We start from the raw sequence: 24733 nt of genomic DNA, 5'->3' as shown, positions 1-24733 counted from the left end.
CTTTTTGTCCTTTGCATTCTTTAATTCCCTGATCTTAAACTCTTTAATCAAATGTCTTGCTGTAATTTCCCCTTGCCCTGTAGCGTTTGGCTTATGTCTAGCCACAAAAGTTCCATTTTGTATATGTTTTAAAAAGTGGCCCACAAGAGGAAATATTTTATCCAAAGTGAACATTATAGTTTGCATACTTTAGAGTTTAGAACCAAATAGTCTGCAGTAGGAATCAGTCACCGAGCACAAATGACACAGGCATAGTTAGTTTCACAGAAAAACTTAAAATGAATGCAGTTAATAAAGCAGCAGTTTAATGTAGGTTTTGTCAGCATATAAATATGGAACTGGATCTGATTCTTCTCATTTGCTGTAGATACACCTTTTTTCCTAGAGCCCCCTGAAAAAAAGGACAAATTAAAAACAAACAGTGAACCTAAGAAATAATGCTCGATGTATTGCAAAGGACATGATTAGCTACATTAAAAATCCTACAAGACTGTCAAAATAAACTACTAGAAGTAGCATGAGAGTTTATCAAGTTCATAGGATACAAGGCCTATATGGAAATTAATTGTATTTCTATATACTACAATAAATAATTGGGCAGGCCCTGGGTGGCTGGGCAACCGCCATCTGAGGCTTGCCTGTGCCTCAGCTGGCCCTGCTTGCCTGAGCCTCAGTCAGTGGAGGGTGCAGGAGAACCAGGTGCAGGAGAACCTGGTGGGGCTGAGGAGCCTCTGGCGGCTGGTGTATGCAGCAGCCAGCTCACCCCCACTGTGGTTGCCACCATCTTGTGATGGTGTGACTGTCAATTTTCATATTGCCTCTTTATTATATAGGATAGTGTCAAACAATGCATACAGTCAGCCCTTCATATATGAGGATTCCCAACCATGGATAGAACAGTATAGGCATTTATTGAAAAAAATTCACATATAAGTAGATCCATAAAGTTCAAACCCATGTTGTTTGTTCAAGGGTCAACTATATATAAACTATTATAATTTGAGGAATTAAGGTTTCTAACAAAGATTGTTTGACATAATAAGGTTAATTGGAATTAGTAAACGTCAGCAGAGCTTCCCCTGCCTGGAAATCAAGAAAGGAAATCTTTAAAGAGTCAGGGTCCATACTTGGGGGACTGGCCTTCTGATAATTACAGAGAGTAGCCCTTAAGACAACCTGAGACTTAGAAAACCTAAATGGTGAGCAGCAATGAGACCCCCAGCCAGGTAGATACTATTTCTTTAGCATCTACCTGAATGTTCCCTAATTCTGTCTATTCTCCTGACAGACCTTCCCCAGACATGGCTGTGAGATAACTTCCCTACCAGGACAACTTGTCTTGGTTTTCGTCTGTCCTGGCTTTGGATTCAGCACTCTACTTTTATCTGAACTCAAATATAGATAACTGTGTACAGGGCAGAGCAAAAGTAGGTTCACAGTTATTCATAGAGAAAACAATATAATAATTAAGAAATAATCATACAAGAATAAACTCTATTTAGAGTACCCACAACTGTAAACCTGTTTTTACCACACCCTGTGCTTCCATGTTTCAGTTTGAAGAAGCCATCAGTTATGAAATTATGACATATTAAGCTTCAAATGACAGAACATGCCATGTTATATTAAGTCATATTAACGTATACCTTTTATGTAGACTATGTCTCTTGCATGGATTGCGTCCTTCTTGAGCAAGACCAAGGCTCTCTGTCTCACTTCCTTTTTCAAGTGTAAAAGACATGTATCTTCTTTGAGGAAAGGGCCCAAACCTTTAGATGCAACCCCCTTCTCTTTGCAGATACTCTTATCTTAATACACAATAAGCGCTGATGAGGAACACAAGAATCACACACATGAAACAGGAAGGTTTGTTTCCTGAATTTTTAATTCACAGAAAAAACAGGGCATGACCTTTAAAAAAACATCTTAAAATATCCAAAGTCTTTCTCCCTGCTAACTTCCTTTTCCTTCTCTGCCTTTTTATTTCCTCTTCTGCCTCCCGCCCCACTCCTGTCCCCGGTCAGTTCTTCCTCTCTGTCTTCCTTCTTCTGTCTTTTTTTTCTTCTTCCTCTTGCTTTCATCTGCTCACCTGCTTATCTTATTTTACTTTATTTTTCCTACTCCTCACTCTCTTTAACTGGCAATTATAAGGGACTCACATGTATCTTTCATTATTTCTGCCTCATTTAATAAAGTTTTGTGTTCTTCAATAAGCCTTGGAGAAAATCTGCTACAAACTTGCCAACAGTACAGTCACTGGATCTTTCCTCTGTTTCATTATACCAGGCTGATCGAGGCAAGGAACAATACCCTGTACCATCTTCTTGGTGTGATTTCAGCACATGCATATTCACATTTCCTACCTCAATAGTAGTCCCCGTGGTTTACTCTGTCATCAGGAAAGCACTGGAAATTGTGGAAACCTCTTGTCTTTTCATTTGCTTTGATATTTTTTGAAATACAAGTTTCCAATCGCTCCATAGAACTGCTTATCAGATTATTTTTCTCTATATAAAATTGAGTCTTAAGAACAGTTATTGCAGCAAATGTGCAATATGCCCTAAGTTCAGCTTTATTGAAGTTTCCAATGAAGATACCCAGTTCTGCCTCCCACAAGGAGATCAGAATCATTTTTAAAATATCATCTTTAAGGACCTTTATAAAACACAGCAGGAAAATATCTAACATCTTTTAGAAAGACTTAAAATAACTGTTATAAAAATGTTTGAAGAAATAGACCATTAAGCTAAGGTTTGGGGAGTAATTATTTCATATAATTGGGAAGTAATATTTTAAATAATTAAAATAACTTTATCATACTAAAGGCCCCCTAATTGTGTGGAACACTGAGAAAATGAAAGCATTAATTCTTGCCTGCCTTCAAGATTTACAAGGTAATTAGGGGGAAAAGATATGTACAAAGTATTATAATACACAATAGATAGCAAGTTTTTAGCTTCTTGAGCATGGACACTGTGCTTCTTATTTAACTTATTCACCTCCCAAATCTAGCTCATTCCTTTGCACACAGAGGTACTTGAAAGTGTCTTACAAATACTAAGTGCTATAAATGTAAAAAAAAAAAAAAAAAAAAAAAAAGGAAGCAATTAATCTAGATTACAAAGTTAGGGAAAGCCTCCTGATGGAAATAGAACTTGATACTTGATATATGGATAGAATTTGGATCTGTTTAAAAAGAAGGAGGAACAGCATTCCTGCCAGAGGGAATGACATGAACAGCATTCAGAGGTGGGAGCAAGTGTGTTCATGTCGAAGTGAGGAAAATTGGCTGGAGCAGTGTTTGCTTTCTCCAGGTCCGGGTTTAATGTTTAAAAGGCCAGTAAGGTTAATCATTACTTTTTGTAAAGGATCATTGCTATCAGATTACAAAGAAATCCAACAAGAATTAAACACAGATCTCAACAGGTCATTGCTTTCTGCAATTTTAAAAACCAAACCAAACAATGAAACAGAACTTTTCTTGGCTCTATATTCTCCTTCATTTCCTGTCCTTGAAAAAGTTTCCTAGACCAGCTGGCTCCAGTACCTCTCCTTCTATTCTTTCTTGGAACTGTTCCAGCCAGGTTTCCATCCCTGCTGCTCCATGAGGGATATAGTGGACAAATCCAACATTCAACTCCCAGTTCCCATCTCACTGGGTCTGTAAAAGACAGTGAGCCACTCTCTTCTCCTTGAAACACAGGACCCACTTAGCCTCCAGGTCCCATACTCTCTTGGCCATTCACTGGCCATTCATTCTGTCTGCTTTTCTAGTTTTCACTTATCGCCCTGACTTCTCTGTTTGGATAACCCACGGCCTAGACCTCAGTCACTTATTTGGTGATATATGCAGCTCCATTATATACCTACTGATGACCTCTAACTTTTAGCTCCAATTGGACTTCTCTTAACTCTAGACTCATCTCCAACTACTTACTTGATATCTTTATTTGAATCACGAAGGGCACCTCAGATTCAGCATACCCAAAACTGAACTCCTGTTCTCTCTTATAAGCAGTTCCTCTCATAGCACCCTCCTTCTCAGAAAAAGGAATAATCCTTCCAGATTCTCAGGTCCAAGACTTTGGAGTCACCTTTGATCCCTTTCCTCTCATTTCATATCTAATCCAGTTGCAAATCTTGTTGTTTACATCTAATTCAATTGGGAATCCCATTGGTTCTACCTTTAGAATATCCATATTCTCTCTCCTGGGTCAATGCAACAGCCTTCTTTCTCAGTGTTCTTTCTGAGTCTACCTTTGTTTTCCTAGAATCTATTTTCAACCTAGCTACCAGGTGATCCAGTTAAAATGTACATCAGACCAGGTCTCTCCTCTCCCAAAATCTCTGGTGGCTTCCCAGCTTGCTCAGAGTAAAAGCCAGACTCCCTGCAGTTGCTTACAGGCTTACATGATCTGTCCTGCTTTCCCTCCCTGACTCTCTAACCCCATCATCTATCATATTTCTTGCTCATGCTCCCGGCCATGCTGGACCCTGGCTGTGCCTTGAATTTGTCACATGTGCCAGCCTTAAGACTTCTGCTCTTGCTATCCTAGCTGCTCAGAGAGCTTTTCCTCCAGATGCCTGCACAAGGAGCTGCCTCACGTCTTGCAGGTGTTTGCTCAATGTCACTTTCTCAGAGAAACCTGGCCTTGCCACCCTATTTAAAATTACAAATTCCTGCCATGGAATTTCTATCCCTTTCTCAGCTTTATTATTATTTTATCTGCAGCATAGCAATAATGAAGGCTATCTGACAAACTATATGCTTTTCTGTTTTTCTTCTTCCTCCTTTCTTCCTCCTTTCCTGTTTAATTCTAAAATATACACAATGACAATAATTTTTTTCTTTATTGTTCACTGCTGTATTCTCAAGAACTAGAATAGTTCCTGGAACAAAGAACATGCTGGAGAAATACTTGTTAAATAAATAAGTAAATCCCAATTTTACAGATGAGAAAACTAAGTTTTAAGAAAATTGGCTGAAACCGGTTTGGCTCAGTGGTAGAGCGTCGGTCTGTGGACTGAAGGGTCCCGGGTTTGATTCCGGTCAAGGGCATGTACATTGGTTGCGGGCACATCCCCAGTAGGGGGTGTGCAAGAGCCAGCTGGTCGATGTTTCTCATCAACGTTTCTAGCTCTCTATCTCTCTCCCTTCCTCTCTGTAAAAAATCAATAAAATATATTAAAAAAAAAAAAAAAAGAAAAAGAAAATTGAACAACTTAACCAAGGTTATTCAGCTCGTAAGCAGGAAATATAGGCTACTAACTCACATCAGTTGGACTGTGGAACTAATCATAATACTTGGCCCTCTGATTGGCAAAGCAACCATTCCTTATCTTATACCAGGCATGGCACTGCTCTCTAAGGCATTTTTAATTATGTGATTTTATGACTTCTCCATAACATGAAAAATTTGATTTTCTCCCATTATTGGTAGTCATAACTTGCTCATAAATAAGTAAGAATTATATTTGTCTTTCTCTGACTGAGTATAATAGTATCTTGATCCATCCATGATGTCTCAAATGGTAAGATTTCATTCATTTTTATGGCCAAATAATGTTCCATTATATACATGTACCACAGCTTTTTTACAGGTGGGGAACTGGAAATGTAGAGGGGAACACTATGTAAAGTAAATGACTAATCACTAACCTGTACATCTGAAAACAATATAAAATAAAATTAAAAGTTTAAAAAAAGCAAGAAAAAAATACAGCAACACAAAAGCAGCAGCACTTGATAAATATTTACTAGTATCATTTAATTGTCCTATTCAGACCTATGTAACATTTTCATATTTACCTTGTAAACTCTTCCTTTGAATCCATAGCATTGCCTTGGCCCATGTTTTTTAGTGGTTAGAACATCAGCCCATGCAAGGAAGGGTCTCTGGTTTAATTCCTGGTAAAGGGTACATACCTGAGTTACAAGTTCACTCCCCGCCCCCAGTCGGGAGCCTGTGCTGGGAGGCAACTGGTAGATATGTCTCTCTCGCATTGATGTTTCTCTCTTTCTCTTTCTCACTCTCTCCTTCCCTTCTGCTCTCTCTGAAAAGCAATGGAAAAAATATGCTCAAGTGACTATTAGAAGAGAAGAAGAAGAAGAAGAAGAAGAAGAAGAAGAAGAAGAAGAAGAAGAAGAAGTAGTAGTAGTAGTATAAGAAATTCTATAGCATTATGCAAAGAAGAGCACTATTATATTAACCTAATTAAGATTAAGGAGAGTTAAATAAATAAATAAATAAATAAGATAAAAGAACACATTAATTCCAAATCCACATGTCACTTTATAAATTACTAAAGGTTTTGTAATCTTTTGTAAATTACTGAAAAATTCATTTGTATCTTGAGAAGATGGAATAATCAGAAATTGAACTAAATTTATTATCTAGAATTGTATAGTAGTTAAAAAAATATCATGAAAAAGAACAATTCAGAGTTCTTCATAACTTGGCTTATCTATTTTCATACTAAATATAAAAAGAAAATAGCTAATTAGGAAATACTTATCTAGACATTTATTTTTATATTATTCAGAAATAATAATATTTTAGACCTAACTCTTTCTAAATCCTTATGATACTACTATTTCTGAAGATGTGTAAACATTTTTTTTCAAAATAATAATTCTGATCAGCAATTACAATTCATGAGAAAATGAATTATTCTATGAGTAAATTTCCTCATCCTTTATATATTTAGCTCAGTTGAATTAATTAGCATTGGCTCCTAAGGACTATTGTTTAGGAGGAAAGAAAATCGTCTTTTTAAATAAAAATGGTCACATTTGAAGTATATACTACATAGTAAAATGATTACTAGAGCCAAACTAATTAACATGTCATTTGCTTACATAGTGACCATTTTGTGTGTACAGTGAGAGTGCCTAACATCTACTCTCTTAATAAGTTTCCAGTGTACAATACAGTATTGTAAACTATAGTCATCATATTATACATTAGATATCCAGACTTATTCATCCTACATAACTAAAACATCTCCCCATTTTCCTCATCTCCTTATCCCTGGCACCATTCTACTTGCTGCTTCTATATATTCAACATTTTTTAGATTCTACTTATAAGTGAGGATCATACAGTTCTTTTCTTTTTGTGTTTGACTTATTTCGTTTAGCATAACGTCCTTCATCCATGTTGTGGTGAATGGCTGGATAGTATCCCACTGTATATACATAGCACAATTTCTTTACCCATTCATCCATTGACAGACACTGGGGTTGTTTCCGTATCTTGGATTTTGTGAATAATGCTGTAATGAGGAGATAGTACCTATATCTCTGCAAGTACTGATTTTATTTCTTTTGGGTATATACGCAGAAGAAGAAATGTTGGATCATATGGTAGTTTTATTTTTAAGGAAACCATTTCTGAAAGGAAGGAGTAATTTTGAATTTTAACAAGAAAAGCCACTGCTCTGGATCTGAGAGGAGAAGCATTGCACAGTTTGTATTGGATTAGCCTGGTGGATGTGGTCTGCTGGTGTGTGGGTCATTTGGAAGGAACGCAGCATTCCTTCCAGTGGATATCCATTCAAGGAGGATTAAATGTTTGTGGTTCAGGCAGAACTTGATAGAGGTGGAGAGGAAAATGTAGATATGAGAGAAATTACAGCAATTACAGCTTGTTTTGATGACCTAAGTGGATCTGGAGCATGAGAGAGGAAATTAAGATTATCTTAAAGTTGTGGGACCAAGATTATGAGGGGTCTTCTTGAAACGGGTGTATGGATAAGGAGGAAAGTGAAGAGTGAAAAGAGAAGTTCTACTTTCTGTTAGTCATGGTGATAAACTGTCTCTCTAATAAAAAAGATTAAAAATATCTCTAGCCAAGCTAAGAATTGCCATTAGCAAATCATTCTTAAAACCAATTTCCATAGTTCTAGATTCTTCTGTGAGAAAATTTTATTTGTTGATCCAATTCATTGAAAGTTTATGAAACATTCCATTTTCCTATTTCATCCTGAGTCATGTTTAAAAAGTTGTCTTTTTCTAGGACTTTCCCCATTTCATCTAAATTTTCAAATAAAATTGTTATTGTTCATAGTATTTTTTATATTCTCTTCTTAGCCTTTAGTACCTATAGTTATGTCTGCATTTTCATTTCTAATATTGCTGTACTTGTTCTCCTCTGTGTTTCTCTTTATCTCTCATCAGTTTGTACAGAAATTTGTCAATTTTATCTTTTAAAAAAAGATCATTTCCATTACACTTTTGCATTTTTTTTCCTTCTTTTACCCTTTTAAGTAGTCCTTCATGCACTGATGTAGATGATAGCAGATGGCTTAAGCAGTTGTTGTAGACAGAAATGATCTGGGGAAAGCAGGTGTGTGTCAAAGTACCCTTCCCTGCTATGTATCTCAGCTGTTGACTTGCAAAAGGGAGGTCATCAGAGCAAGCTGGAACTAGGACAAGGCAGGTTGTTTGGAGCAAGGAGAGTGGCTGTCTGTGAGATGAACAAGGAGGATTATAAACATCTCCAGAAATTGCCTTTAGATTCCCCAGTAGATTCTATCATTTCCTCATTCATTCTTTCTCCTTATAAAGTGCAAATTTTTATTCATATTAGCATTATCTAGCTAAAGCTAACATTAGGTAGACTTTTAATTCATGTTAAGATTGGGCAGAACAAATAGAAGAATGTTACCACTCAAGTCCAGTAATTTGCACTTCAATGTCTGGATGATACAGTTCTCTAAGCAAAGTTAATAAGCAAACTTTCTCTGGCAAGATTTAATTTTAACTTCAGTTTGGACTTTACTTGGAAACTCAAAGTGGATCGAACAGGTCTCCTTTCTAGCCAAACCTGGCCAGTAATAGAAACACTAACAGTACTTTAAATTTTATATATATACTAGAGGCCTGGTGCACGAAATTCATGCAAGGGGCTTGGCCCTTGTAGCCACAGTGGCTGCCTTAGCCCTTGCAGCCTCAGCTTCATCTGGAAGGTTGTCCAGAAGAATGTCTGGAAGGTCATTTGTCTGTCTGGTCTAATTAGCATATTATGCTTTTATTATTATTACTAGAGGTCCGATGCATGAAAATTCATTCAAAAGTAGGCCTTTCTTCCCCCGGCTGCTGACACTGGCTTTCCTCTGGCACCTGGGACCCAGGCTTCCCCTCCTCAGGCTGCCTGCAGGCACCTGGGACCTGGGCTGGTTTTCCTCTGGCTCCGGCTTCATCAGGAAAGACATCCAGAAGATGTCTGGTCTAATTAGCATATTACCCTTTTATTTTATATACACACACAAACACACAGACACACACACCTTTGTATATACACATGTATGTATACATACATATATATATATATATATATATATATATATATATATATATATATATATATATAGTGCTGCAATTTTTATATGGAAGATGATGTCTATATCTTGCTATAGAATCATTAAGAATTAAACCCAGTCCTGACTGGTTTGGCTCAGTGAATAGAGCGTGGGCCTGTGGACTCAAGGGTCCTGGGTTTGATTCCGGTCAAGGGCATGTACCTTGGTTGCGGGCACATACCCAGTAGGGGGTGTGCAAGAGGCAGCTGATTGATGTTTCTTTCTGATTGATGTTTCTGACTCTTTATCCCTATCCCTTTCTCTCTGTAAAAACAAAACAAAACACAAACCAATAAGATATATTTTTTTTAAAAAAGAATGAAACTCAAAGGAAACAGTCTACAGTGAATTAAATATCTTATCCAAAGTCACAGAATTAGGATTGCAGAGCCTGGAGCAGAACCAGGATTGAGATCTCTTCTACCCCAGGCTAGTCTACATTTCACTACTCCATAAACTTATTTTAAGGCATCATTCAAAAGGTAGGAGAGTATAAATAAATGGCATTCAACTAGTTACTACCAATACAAGAGTTTTAAGGGATACTTCCTGTTAATAGAAGATGTGTGTATCAGGAATGTGTAACAGAAAGAAGTATAAAATGTTTGAGCAAAATCTAGAATGTTCACAGTGAATTGGGCATTGGTTTTATATATTAGTTATTTGAAATAGGAAATATACAGAAATTGTCTTTATTATGCTTAAGTGCAAAGATGGTGTGTTTACTCATTATTATATTAAGATATCTTAATATTTTTAACAGGATGAAAATTTCAGTGTTTTCCCCTTCTCAAATTTTTGGAAATTTTAGTTTTAATATACAGGAAGACTCTCAGGAAATCCTTTCTTTCTGGTTTCTGATTTATGTAAAGAATAAGACAAAACTTAGGTCTTTGCATCATTTAATAGTTGTTTATGTGACTAACAGCTGTTTCTCTAGATTCTTAGGCGATATTTAGTTACAAATTTGAATCACCATTTTATAGAGTCCCTTTGATTTTAAAATTATGAATAACAAAGAGCAAGTGTTTTGTTAAAACTAAATTAAGCATTTTAGGCAACACATTGAAATGAAAACTTCTAAACTTTAAACTCTCTAGAAACATCAGTGTTCAGTTACATTATGAACTCCACCACTGATGTTGGGTTTGCAAAACATATTGTAGAAGATAATTATTAAAGAGGAGGATATTCATTTTTATTATTGGTGTTATTAGCATATTTAATAAAATTATTCCATTCCTTTGCTCACGAATGCTCATGCAAAGAGACTACTTTAACACAACACCTCAGGATCTCGCTTACAGCATATTCTTCTTGATTTAATTATGTAATTTTGATCCTTTCTAAGTACTACTCATTTTAAAAGGTACATACTATATTTATTTGGCAAGCCATACATCTTTTGACAAAATTTTTCTACAAATGAGTTCTATAAGTCTCTCCATTGAAAAGTATTGGGCAGCAACAGAAACACTAGAACATTGTGTTACCGTGGAATATAACAGTGAAAACTAAGCAAAATAAAGGGAATGCTATTAAATTCATATTTTGCTACTTAGTTAATATTCTTAACTTTGTCTTTATTTTTTCAGTAATCAAGCCATCAGGATTTAATAAAAACTTATTATCTATTGAGCTGTACTAGAGAGAGGTTGGCTATTACCTAATCAGAATTCTTTCTTTAACTGGCTTATGGTTTACTTAAGTAACTGATGAACTTGTATGGGATAGTTCCCCAATGCTCCCATCTTCTGGCCTGCCCTCACATTATATGTTTTATATTAAGGAACATCTGTCTGTCTATAAGCCTATCCATTGATCTATATTCTGATGATGTAGGCAGAATTCTAAGATAGGCTACAAGATTTCTGACCTCCATATTATACACACCTTCTCCCAATTATTCAATCATACAATAATTTAGGTACTACTGTGCAGGGATTTTGCAAATGTAAGTTCTTAAATTGGGTAACCTTAAGATAGATGATCTGAGTGGGCCTTACCTAGACATGTGAACACTGTAAATCAGGGTCTATCACATGTGTCAAACACAAGGCCCGCGGGCCAAATCCAGCCCGCCAGGCCTTGCAATGTGGCCCGCACCGCGCTGTCATCACTGCACTCCGCTGTCAGTTTATGACATTGTCAGTTTATGACTGTTCAGTAAACCATTCGGCCCGCGATTTAGGCTGGATTTTAGATTTTGGCCCCTTCTCTGATTGAGTTCGACACCCCTAGTCTAGATGCATAGACGCAGAGAGATGGAGGTTGGGAGCACTGGAAAGATTTCTTGTGCCATTGCTGACTTGATGATGGAGAAAGCCACATGGTAAGGTATGTGGACAACCTTTAGGAGCTGAGAATGGCTCCTAGTTGACCGCCAATAAGGAAACAGAAGCTTCAGTCCTACAACCACAAGGAACTGAATTCAGCCAGCAGGACCTCGAGCTCCACATGAGTTGAGCTGTGAGTTCTGCCAAGATCTTGATTTCTGATTTGGGGGTCTTGAACAGAGAACCCCGCCAGGGAGTGTGTGAACTAAGGCAAGGATAAGCTAATATACGGTAATGGTTATGCAGCAATAAACAACTAATACATCCATTTAGAATCTGGTCAATCTTAGCTTCTTTAGAGATCTAAAGCCTTAGTTCTTTATTGAATCGATTGTGGTTTTCTTATGCTCAACCAGAAAGGACTTTTGGCTTATAATCAGAATGGTTTCCCTTGAGACTAATGTTATCACCTGTCATAGTTATCCTCTCTTATGCAGTCCCCCAACTGATTCAGGGGAAGATTATTTACAAAGATGGCCACAAAATTCCTCCTATTTAAGTACTCCTGTCCCTTTGTAATATGATTATTTCTTCTACCATTGAGAGGTAGAGTTCATTTTTCCAAACCTTGGATTTGGACTGGCTCTGTGATATTTTTGAGTGGTGGAATGCAACAGAATGATCTTGGGGGTAGATCTTATGAGGCCTTACAACTTCCTCTTTCACCCTCTTGAGCCCAGCTGCCTTGTGAAGAGATCATAGTGAGCCAGTTGAGAGGGGCATCTGAGGCAGCCAAGCAAATAGCTTCAGTTAACATCTTGACTTTGAGGCTACCCAAAACAAGCTGGTCCCCAGTTGACCTCCCAACTGACTGCAGATGCACTGTAGAGCCTAGCTAAGACCAAATGAAGCAAAAATGAGCTGCCATGACTTAGCCTTACCCACGTTGCCAACCCACAGCACTGTGGGCAAATCACTAGTTCTTATTTCAAGCCATTACACTTTGAGGTGATTTGTTATACAACAAAAGATAACTAATACAGATATTAAAGAATATGACTTAAAATATGATTTTAAAATTAAAATATTATAAATTTTTGAATGGATTATTATTCAAATTTCATGTATACAGTGCAAAATTTAAGATACAAAAGAATATTCACATAGAAATAAATTTTCTCCACTAGGGCTTTGTTACATTTTTCTTATCTCTTTGGAGCTCTTCAGGATAATGGTTAGGGGAAAAAAAAAAAGTAAAGACTGTGCATTGGGAAAATGACTAAAGTAGGACATTAAAAAACACACAACATAAATTCCAAATTGCTTTGCTTTGCTCCACTTTACTAGTATGTACTCAAATGTTCATCTCTGCTCTCTGCAGTTTTCCTTAGAAATGAATTTCAAGGCCCCTTAGATGTCAAAGCTAACGGGTGATGCTAAAGCAGAGTATATGAGTAATCTCGTGGGTATTATAGGATGAAAAATTATCATGTATGTGTTCCAGTTATGTGAGATTAGAGAATCTACCATCAGTAATCAGTTAGATGACTCAAAAATTATTCAGAGCAGTATTTTCTTTGTTTTGTATTTGGAGAAGGAAAATCACAAAAGCCCTCCACACACCTGATAAAGTGTTAGCCCAGAGACCATGTAGAGCACTAGGTATCTGGGCCACTGGCCCACCTGATCTGTTTCCTGGAGCCCTGTCCACATCCGTAATATAAAATCTACAGGACATCAGATTCATGCTGAGAGTTTGGTGTCACATGGCATAACCCTGAGGAGTCTAGCTGTGCCCTAGAAATCCAGGCTTATTCATTCCACAAACATCTATCTTGCACTGATGTTCCAGGCACTGTTGGTAGATGGTATGGATATAAAAATAAATACTGCTGTAGTCCATAACCGTAAAGTTCTTATTTCTGAGGTCCATCCACAGTGACTATATGGACCTCAAACCAAATTGGATACTTGATCCTTCATGGATCAAAACCCCCCTAAGATCCTACCAATGTGAAATAGACACCAAACAGTGGATTTAATAAATGAGTGTTGGTGTCCTGCCTCTTAATGAAGCTTTGATGTAAGAAGTTCAAAGTAATGTTTGATTTCTTAATGTTTTTGGTTTAAGAGACATTATGTTTCCTGATACAAGAGAAGGGCCATGGCTGAGAGCCTATGGATATTTATACCTCAGGCTATGGAATAAGCAGCATGCTTCTATTTCTCTCATGGGACAGGGAAAAGGGTGTGTATTCACTTACCATATATAGACACTGTCCACTGTGCTTGCATCATAGATGTTTGTTTTGAGGGGACATTACAGGCTCGTTGATAGGTAGTGATTTCTCAAGATTAGAACTAGAGGCTAATGCGCATCTAGTTATTAGTCTTCTTGGGTTCCCATAACAGTGAAATTTATGTTTTCATAGTTCTGGAGGCTGGAAGTCCAAGATCAAGGTGCTGGCAGGGTTAGTTTCTGGTGAGACCTATTCCTTGCTTGCAGATGGCAGCTTTCTAGCTGTGCTATCACATGGCTTCCTCTCTGTGTGTGTGCAGGCTGAGTGAAATCTCTGGTGTCTCTTCCTCTTCTTATAAGGTCACCAGTATTACTGGATTAGGGCCTTGCCCTTAAGACCTCATTTAACCTTAGTCATCTCTCTAAAAGCCCTATCTCCAAATAGGCACATTGAGGGTTGGAGTTTCAACATATGAATTTGGGGGTGAGACACAATTTAGTCCTAACACTTCTTATATGCCTGGCACTTTGTTAAGCAGCAAGATGTAAAGATATGTATATATATCCATATCCACCAACTTTGCAATGCAATAATTACAAGACTGTGTCAAGTGTGGGGAAGACAGATAAGGTCCATTCAGTTTGAGCAGGAGAGGGAAGGCTTTTAAGAGGAATCTCAGAGAGAAGTTCTTGGGAGATGAAGGGGTGGAGGTTAAAGTATGGTGGGTAGAGAGAAGGCACGGGGAAGAGTATAAAGGGTGACATTCTTTCATCCAGTCTTCATATCAAGAGAGCAGGGCCATTTGGCAAATAAAGCACCTGGCTGAGTGAAGTTCTGGGAGCTTGGGGGATGTAGGAAGAGTTCACAGGTGTGGTTAAGGCTGACCTCTGGGGTATTGTACTAGGAGCTTGGATTTACTCATGTAAAAGAATTTGGGCACCCCCATTTAAGGAGAGGAAGAACCCATGTAAGTTTGCACTTGGAAAGGTCATTAGGGAAGCAGTTTGGAGAAAAAGAGCGTATGCGATTGGAGGCTGGGGAGAGTTGGGAGACCAGTGCCACAGTGTGGAGACAGACCCCGAAGGTCAACTTGTGGCAGTGCCAGTGGGATGGGGATAAGCAGCCTGTAGAATGCAGAGGACTTGGAATTGAATTTCATGTGAAGAGTGAGGGGGAAATCGGGGCTGCATGCAAGGTTCTGGTTTGGTGACAGGGGAACCCATTGCCAAGAACAGAAACAGCACAATGCAAAGGGGAGAGAAGGAAGACTGGTGGGAAACACCATGGATGGAGTTTATACAGGGCACTTTCTTGGGCTAAGAGGAGCTTCTTTTTCTCTAAATCCTGTGGCTGGTGATTCCACCCCTTGTTGGGATTCAGGGAACTAAGAAGTTCCAGGCCCTCTAAAGGAGTAATTTGTTTATTGAAATCCATAACTGATATGACTTTTCTGTAATCATGACCAAGCTGTTTTAGTCTAAAAAGCTTCCCAATAAACACTCACTACTCTGTTTACAAGAAAATTAAATCACTTTTGATCTAACACCCATCAACCTACTGCCCTTGTTTGTGACCCGGAAACAGGTATCACCCATTTTTGAATTTACTAAGATTCAGGTAGATGATAATCTATGAGTTGGGTAGAGAAGTAATTTACTGTGAGAGCAGACAAAACAAAACACACACACACACACACACACACACACACACACACACAGAAACACCTAGAGTAAAAAGAGGTAAAACAAACCCTTTTTTCCTTGTGCACAGATTAAAATATCCAATTACCTTTTGATTGGGAGGGAGAAAGGAGAAAGGAGGGTGAGAAATATGAGAAAATTCCCAGGTCCCTGGGTTTCAAGCTCCAGCTTGACATTTGTAGAATTACATCAAATCTGTTTCCTTTTCCTCTGCAACTCCTTCGGAGTTTTCTTCCCCGCAGACCATCACAGGCTAGAGTAGAGGAGGCCAGACACCCACCAGCCACCTTGGATTTCCCATCTCTCTCATCTAGTGACACGTCGTTGTTTTCTTTCCAACATTTCCTCTTTCTCTTTGGAGAGTTTCCGAAGCCAACCAAACTCACGCACAGAAGGAAAACCTCCCGGAACCAAACCCCCAGACTTTCTCCTGGCTCTGGGCTGCACAGGGATCGCGGGCCCAAGGCCAGCGCGGAGGGGGGGAGGCGTGGCAGGGGCGTGGCCTCCGCGGCGTGGCCACGCCCCCTCCCGCCCCGCCGCTTAATTCGGACGCGCGGGGCCGCGGGGTGTGAAGAGCTGTTCTGCGTCGGACCGGCCGCAGCCGCCGTCTGAGCCGCGTCCGCGCCGCCGCTGCCGCCCAGAGCCGCGGGGCCCCCGGAGCGCCGCCGCAGCCCCGGAGCGAGCACCGCCCAGGGAACCCAGCGCCTTTGTGCGCGCGCCGAGGTGGGTTCGCCTCCCGCACTTACTTTGCACACAAAGACCCGAAGCTCGGAGGAGGCGGGTGTCCGCGGGGAGATGGCGCGGCGACCCCCGCCTTGCCCCGACCCCCGGCTCCCGGCCTCCGGGACCCCCGGCGGGCCTGGCCGCGGGGCTTCTCTGCGGTGACGGTCCGTCCGTCCGAGCACAGCGGACCGTGCGGCGGGGGTTGCTGCGAACGCGAGGAGGAGACGCGCGGGGCGGTGGGCGTGCGGGGTGCGCTGGTCACTCTGCGCCTCGCCCGGGGAGGGCGCAGGGCAGGGGCGTGGCGGGCCCCGGCGCGGCGATCCCGGGCCAGAGGGGTGTTGGGCAGGCAGGGGACGGCACGAGGGAGAAAGGAACCCGGGCTGCCGCTCCGATCCTCTCATTGTTGCTTTCTCGGCCCTGAAAATGGAGAGACCCCAGCTGGAGCGGCATGAGCCGCCCACCGGGTGCGCCTCGAGCGGCCAGATGCCGAGCCCGCGGTGCCCGGCCGGCTCCTCGCTGCTCCGGGCGGCTGGACGCGGGCTCCGGGCCCGAGGGAGCCTCCGCCTGGGCAAACAAAGGAGGGGCCGCGGGGGGTTGCCCCGCTGGTTTCAAGATGACAGTGTCACTGTTTCAAGTCTGTAAGTAACTTTTCCATTTTGACACATCTCCTCTCCTGCTGCGCCAATGCACCCAGGAGCTAGGGTGGCCTCCGCACCGAAGAAGTCCTAAAATTTTGGCTCCCAGTTTCTCCCCAAGCATCTCCTGGTCTCTCGGGGATGGCATGGATACTGATGGCTAAGTTTTGATAGACTGGGTTGGGAATGGTAAAGCCCCTTCTGAAATGTGCACAGGAATCATCTTAAGAGGACAAATTGTACATCTTACTGTCTGCAGCAAGGGACCATGCCCTTCCTTCATCCGAAAGACTTCAGTCAATGCCAGTAGAGCAGTCATTTGCTTAGAATGAGTGTCAGTCAAAGAAGTACAGAAAAGTGGGATGAGGATTTCTTGCTTGCAGATACGTTAGTTTTCTCCTCTGGACATGTTCCTCCTACATAGCTTTGGAGATTTTTGCTGTCCAAGTTGTTTTAAGTTGAAATAGTATCCAGGGTGCCTGTCTAGATATTTCTTAGTGCTAATACTTTCAAGTTTAAAATTAAATATATTTATTAAAAAAGTGAAAACAATAAATAAAAAGTTACTCATGTACCCAACCACCAAGAACAGCCTGAGGATGAAGGCATCTTTGCTTGATTTATGACTGGCAGCCATGGTGTGTGTATGAGTGAGTGAGTGTGTGTGAATGAGGGAGTTACTGATTCTTATCTTTACCAGTCACATCTGACTAAAATATATCCAATAACTTTAGTTCTACAATAGTTGTTTGCCACTTTCAAACAGGATTAATAACAACAAGTTGCTTAAATATCTTTTCTTATACCTGTACAGAGAGGGGAGGGAAGAAAGGAAAAAAAAAATGCAATACCTCTTACTTTTGAAGAATAAATATACTGACAGAAAAGTTTTGTGGATTTCAGTAGTACTTTGGGATTGACTATTTTTGAATAATACTAACCTACTCTGGAGGGACTGTAGTAGGTTAGTATTATGGCTTATCAATCAGCTTTAAAATATTTAAAAATTAAAATTGAGATTCATAGGAAATATATAGTAGAAAGAACTCTTTTTGTAGCACAAGGAATAGCAGTAGTTTTATAGCTGACTACATGCTTGCTTCTGAAAGACTTTGCATTGAGAAAGTAAATAAGTGGGATTCATTCCCCATGTGTATTTTTGAGTATGTGTCTTTGTGGAAAAAACAACAAACTAAAACAAAAACAAAACAGAAACAAACAAAAAAAAACAACACGTTGTTCAATGTTAGTTTAATCACTGAATGTTTTTGTTGTTACATACTTGTATTTTCCACTTGTAAAATTTTTGAGCATTTCATTTCTCCAATGTGCAATGTAAAAAGAGGTCTTGAAGACAAGTGTTTAGGAGTAGATTGATCATTAGGATGATGCAATACCTCTTGAAGTTAGAAGAATTTAAAGAAGGAAGTTGTGGTTATGTACTGTCAGGTACAATTTTTGTTCCTGTTCCTTATTTGGGGCTTCTTAATCTGCATGCACACATGAGGTGTTTTTGCAGTGCAGTAACGACCAATAAGTTAATGGGTGTAGAATGTAGCCTGCTGTACTTATCAGCATTCCTTCTGAAATAATGGTACCTTTCTACATATAGAAGTAAAAAAAAGAAACTCAAATAGAACATATCAGATCTCTAAATCTTGGGTTTCACCTCTCCTGTGGCCTTGGGCAGTGTAAGCAGCATAGCTAAGCTGGACTGAGGTCAGAGGTCAATTGCTTTATTTTTCTTCTGTAATGCTGCCTCACAGGGAGGAGAAAAAGTTTGGAGTGGTCCAGTGTGATGGTCTTGCTATGGCTATTTGTGATGATCAGCCTCATACCCCTGTGGACTGGAGAGTCCATGCCTGGGACATTTAAAAGTAGATTTGGTTTGTGCTTGAGAGAAGGACTATGAGAAATCCTATCCCTGAATTGGATAGACATTGCCTTTCCTCCTTCTGCCCTTCCTCCCACCATTCCTCCCTCCCTCCTTCTTTCTTTTGATTTCTAAATTCTTTAAAATAATATCACAGGTAAAGGTGGAAGAGATTTTTACTGGTTTCCTTTGGAGGTGGTCAAGGGGTGGAACACTTTTCTCCAAAAAAGAGGAACTGTAGTAGGTTAGTATTATAGCTTATTGTTATTATTAATGTCCTGTCTCCCCCTCCCTCCAGAATTCTCTGTGGGTGAGGAAGTTCGGTTGTATGAGACCTGGATTTCAGGGACTTGTAAAAATCCCTAGATACCTTCGGGGAGTCGTTACCCTTCTTTAAGCCTAGAGAAAGGAGCTGTGGGCAACCATCCACTTTACATCTCATTGTTGGCATGCATTGCGTTGGGAAAGCTGCTGTGCCTGTAAGATGTTGTGTGCCCAGCCCAGGACCTTGTAGTGCTGGGATGACTTGATGACACTTTCCTTCATTTCCTTGTGTAATTTCCTTATCTAATCTAGGCCTATTTTTGTTTGTCTTTCTTGTGCAAGAAGTGCTGGGCCTATCCATACAAATTTTTCCTTATGCTAAGTTCTTAAAACTCAGCCAAAAGGCATCCACATTTTTACCCATCTAATAACTGATTTCAGTACCCTGTCAGTAAAGAAATGGACTAATTTAGCAGGCTGGTGTAGTTTGCCAGTTAGTCATGTTAAGTTGACAACAGGATATCCTGTTTCTAAGGCTGATAGGGAAATCTTTGCTTTTCATTCACTCCATCATTTAACATTTACTTAGAGCTGCCCGTGTGTCTGCACTGGGTATTGGGTATACTGCAATTGACAAGACTGATGCAGGACCCTCATGGCAGGACCAGGATGTGTAAAAAAACTGTTCAAAATTACACAAAGATTATTTAATGGCAACTATGTTAGGAGCTGTGAGGGGAAAGTAGCACTTTGCGAGTTACAGTAACTCAGAAAGAATGATGTAAATCAGAGCTAACTCCTTAGATTTGGGTTCCTGACTGGAAGGTGAGGGGGAAGTTGGGAGAGGCCTGCAGGGAAAAGAGTGGTATTTTCTCAGGGCTGATTAAGAGCATTGTGGTGAGATCTGGGCTGTTCAGTTTTGTCTAGAGGAGGGCCTGGGAAACTATGGTATTGTTCCAGAGTTCTCACTAAAGATAAACCTAAGGGGCAGTTGTGGAGACGTGGTGTCCCTGAGCTGTTCTGAGGAGTTCCCAGAAGTTTGAAGACTAGTGTTACACAGAGGGGAACTGACTACATCTATGACCACCAGAGGTTCTCTTATAAATGAGAAGATTTGACATGGGTTTGTGGGGGAAATTATATTTTCAAACTCAAGAAGGAAAACAGGGGAGAGTGCAGAAACAGGGAATATTGCTTTAACATTAGGTGAACTCTTTAACAGTGTGGTTCTGTCAAAAACTTCATGTAAGATGAGGCAGCTGGTGCAGGGCAGTAACCGTCCTCTGTGCTCTCTAGTGCTGTGTGTGCACAGGGAAGTAGGGCGGAGGCATGATTTGGTGACTGTAATGTTCCCTACCCATGGCAAAGTCTTGGGATTTAGAGGTGTGAAGGAAATCCCCTTTAGAAGCCTTGGAATGCAGGAGCCATCCCTGCTACTGAACCATAAATCCTTAGCAGCCCTTAGGAGGAAAAATTTTAAGGGGAAAATGCTGAATCCTTTTGGGTTGAGTACGTGCTGAGAAGTCTCCTCTAAAAACAAGATAGAAAAAAATGTAGGTAGACCAGTTAACCACACCCTGGCTGGTTGTAAGTGCATGTAGTTGGGAAGATTTTGTCACCTCACTCTCCATTGCTCTTTTTTGTTGTCAATGCTGATTTATGTTACACTGAAACACCTACTGGATACAACCCTCGACTAAAGGGTGGCATTTGGGGAAGGGGATACGTTTCTTACTGTGGTATAGGGCCATGGTTGGCAAACTGCAGCTCGTGAGCCACATGTGGCTCTTTGGCCCCTTGAGTCTGGCTCTTCCACAAAATACCACGGCCTGGGCAAGTCTCTTTTGAAGTGGCGTTAGAAGAATTTGGCTCTCAAAAGAAATTTCAATTGTTGGCTCTGTTGACTAATGAGTTTGCTGACTGTTGGTATAGGGGAACAGTTTGAAGCTTTGAAGCCAGACATGTTTGAGTTCGGACCCAGGTCCCAGTGTTGTGTGTGACCTCCAGTAAGTCCCAGTGCTTTCAGTTGTGAAATGAACGTAGTGAGATATACCTCCCACAGCAAGGTGAGGGCAAATACTAGGTCATGAAGTCCCGAACACACGGTCCCTGACATGGCTGGCCATGGTATTTATGGTGTTGTGCCATTGCCCAGAGAGAGCTTTTGACTCAAATTTTTAATAACTTAGCAGCAGTGATGCTAAAATAAGGATAAGGGACATGGGGGAGGGTAGGGAACTTCCTCCCTTCTCTCTTCACCCAGCTTCTCAGATGTCTTTCTGCCTTCAGGAGTGTTGTAAAGATAACAGAAATGGCATGTTTTACTCTATTCTGGGACACAAGTTTTGTACAATAAAGTGTATTGGAGAGAGGGCTGTAGTACTGGTGTAACTTTTTCTTTTAATATACTAGAGGCCTGATGCATGAAATTCGTGAACTTGGGGGGGGGGGTTTGAGGGGTCCCCTCAGCCTGGCCTGCACCCTCTTGCAGTCCAGGACCCCTTGGGGGATGTCTTCTTGCTGGCTTAGGCCACATTTCTCACAGTCCCGGACCCCTCACTTCTTACGGCCCACCTGCATGCTGCTCCTTACCTCACGCTCCTGCTCCTTAGCACTGCCACGGAAGCGGGAGTGGCTCCTGCCACCGCCCCTGCACTCGCCAGCTGTGAGCCCAGCTTCTGGCTGATTGGTGCTCCCCCTGTGGGAGTGCACTGACCACTGTGGGGCAGCTCCTGTGTTGAGCATCTGCTCCCTGATGGTCAGTGCGCATCAAAGCGACTGGTCGTTCCACCGTAACAAGTCACTTAGGCTTTTATTGTATAGATGAAACACAATACATTCTGTGAGTGTTAAAGTTAAAATGCATTTTATCCAGGTTTTTCAGACCTCTGGGCTTGATCATTCTAATCTATATGTATAAAAGAGTAAGTTACCAAACAACTGAACAACCGGTCAGCCAGTCACTATGTCGCACACTGATCACCAGGGGGCAATGCAGGAGCTGCCCTCAGGTGTCAGTGTTTGCTCCCACAACCAACCTCCTGCGGCCACTCAATGCAGGAGCTGACCCCTGGTGGTCAGTATGCTCCCACAGCCAACCTCCTGCAGCCCCTCCCCCCAGGCAACTTCCATGACCAGGTTGCTGGCCAGGCCGAGGAACCCCACCAATACACGAATTTGTGCACCGGGCCTCTAGTGAGTTTATAAAATCGTGCAGTCATATTAGAAACTCCTGCAGTATACATAATTAATAGTTATTTATGAATGTCTGATATAGATCTATGAAAATTCCCATGTTCTAGAGGAAGTTAAGAATACCATTGTGGGTATGGATATATAGAGAGTCTTTTTAAAATAATATTCTTTTCTTTATAACTTAATGTTATTTAAAATAGGTAAAGTTGTTTCCCTTTTTAATGGCCCAGGGTACTGTAGTATGTTGGAAAGAGAGAGGCCTAGTTTTTTTTTTTTTTTTTTTTTTAAAATTCAGAATTCTAGGCCCAAACTCCCCATTTATTAGTATATGATTTTCGAGCTGGTTATTTGTTTTTCTATTTCCTCATCTGCAAAGGACTACCTTCCACGTAGGGGTGACTCTTTGAAGGTGAAAGGAGGCAGCAAAGGCATAAGAATGGCCTTATCCTTAACATCGGTTATTCTGCACTCATGGAATGGCCATATGCATTTTGGAAATACTAGATTGTCATACTTGGGATTTGATCTGGGTTAGTCAGTTAATCTAGAAGGGCTCCCATATATCCTTGTCCTTGAAATATAATAATAAATGTAATAACATTATTTTTATTTCTACTAACAGTTCTTGAGCACTTCCTACCTGGCAAGCATTGTGCTCAGAGCATTATGAGATTTTTTCATTCATTAGCAAATTTTTAACAAATTTTCCTATATGCCAGGCACTCTGCCAGACTCTGTGGGTGTGTGAATAGGGCAGTGGGTAGGACTGTCAAAATCCCTGCCTGCATGGAGTTTGTATTCATGGGAAACAGAGTGTAAATAAATACATAGATAATATGATTCCAGATAGTGACAATGCTAGTTAGTGTCTGGCAGGAAAGGAGGTAGTGTTTTCAATGGGGTGAGGCCCCTCTGATGAGGAGAATTTGAGATCCGAATGAAGGAAGGGTGAACCTTGTTCTCATCTGTCTGTGCAGAGGCAGGTGCAAATAGCTGTCCAGAGACTGGAGGAGGAGCTCCATCTTGAAAAATGCTAGGAAAGCCATGTGGATGGAGCTAGGTGGAGGGGAGAGATGTGAGATGAGGTCCGGGTAAAGGCCAGACAATGTGGGGTCTGTTGCCCATGGTCTGGACTTGGTTGATGGTGAGACAATGGGATGCTTCTGAGCAGGTAATAGTAGATATTAGATCTGCCTCCCAGTTTATAAATACCTCTCTTGTTCAGTAAACGTTGTTGGGAAATTTGGGCAGATACATGCAAAAAAATGAAACTAGACCACCAACTTATATACCAGAATAAACTCAAAATGGATAAAAGACTTAAATGTAAACTGTAAAACCATAAAAATCCTGGAAGAAACCATAGGCAGCAAAAATCTCAGACATCTCTTGTAGCAATATGTTTGCCTACACATCTCCTAGGGCAAGGGAAAGAAGAGAAAATAAACAAATGGGACTAAGTCAAAATAAAAAGCTCTGCACAGCAAGGGAAACCATCAAGAAAATGAAAAGTGAGCCCACTTCTGTATGGGAGAACATATTTGCCAATGATACATCTGATAAAAAGTTAATATAAAAAATATGTAAGGAACTCATACAACTTAACAAAATGAAGATAAACAGTCCAATTTAAAATGAGCAAAGGACCTGATTTGTCACTTCTAGAAAGTGGACATACAGATGGCCAAGAGACATATGAAAAAAATGCTCAAAGTCACTGAACATCAGAGAGATGCAAATTAAAACAACAATGTGGTATCACCTTACACCTGTCAGAAGGGCTACCATCAACAAATGATAAGTGCTGGCAAGGATAAAAGGGAACCCTTGTGCACTGCTAGTGAGAATGTAGACTAGTGCAGCCACTGTGGAAAATAGCATAGTGTTTCCTCAAAAAATTAAATATGAACTGCCATTTGACCCAGTGACCCCACTTCTAGGAATATGTCCTAAGAAACCAGAAGCACCCATCAGAAAGAATATATGCACTCCTATGTATTTAGCAGTGCGATTTACAATAGCTAAGATCTGGAAACAGCTCAAGTACCCATCAGTAGATGAGTGGATAAAAAAGCTGTGGTACATTTACACCCTGGAATATTGTGCAGTTGTAAAACAGAAAGATCTCTTACCCTTTGAGATAGCATGAAGGGGTCCTGGAAAGTATTATGCTAAGTGAAATAAGCCAGTCAGAAAAAGATAAATATCACATGATCTCACTCATATGTGAATCTAATGAACAAAATATATCCAGAGACATTGAAGCATGGAACAGACTGTTGTTGATTCTCAGAGGGAAGGTGGGGGTGGGTTGGTAGGTGGGAGGAGATCAACCAAAGAACTTGTATTCGAATATACAAAAACCCAAGAACACAGACAATAGTGTGGTGAAGGCATGGGGTTGGGGGAGCGGGGACTAGAATGGGTCAATGGGGGAAAAGGGACATAATGTAATACTTTAAAC

General features: G+C 40.6%; 1 protein-coding gene across 3 annotated transcripts in view; it reads left to right on the top strand.

Moving 5' to 3' along the window:
* Positions 1 to 24733, top strand: part of FAM107B (family with sequence similarity 107 member B) — a gene marked incomplete at its 5' end in the record, with an annotated part of 241681 nt that overhangs the window by 146655 nt on the left and 70293 nt on the right. The window contains one exon of one of the 3 annotated variants that reach the window (XM_084868850.1): positions 16074 to 16302. The exons of 1 other annotated variant lie outside the window; for it this stretch is intronic. Of the gene's footprint in view, positions 1 to 16073; positions 16303 to 24733 lie in introns of those variants that run through there. One more of the 3 variants, XM_084868851.1, reaches the window with a different exon arrangement.

Source organism: Pipistrellus hanaki (assembly GCF_964339955.1).
Source record: "Pipistrellus hanaki genome assembly, chromosome: 1".
Classification (NCBI taxonomy): domain Eukaryota; kingdom Metazoa; phylum Chordata; class Mammalia; order Chiroptera; family Vespertilionidae; genus Pipistrellus; species Pipistrellus hanaki.
Note: the sequence above shows the minus strand (reverse complement) of the source record. Positions and strands in the feature narration are given on the sequence as shown.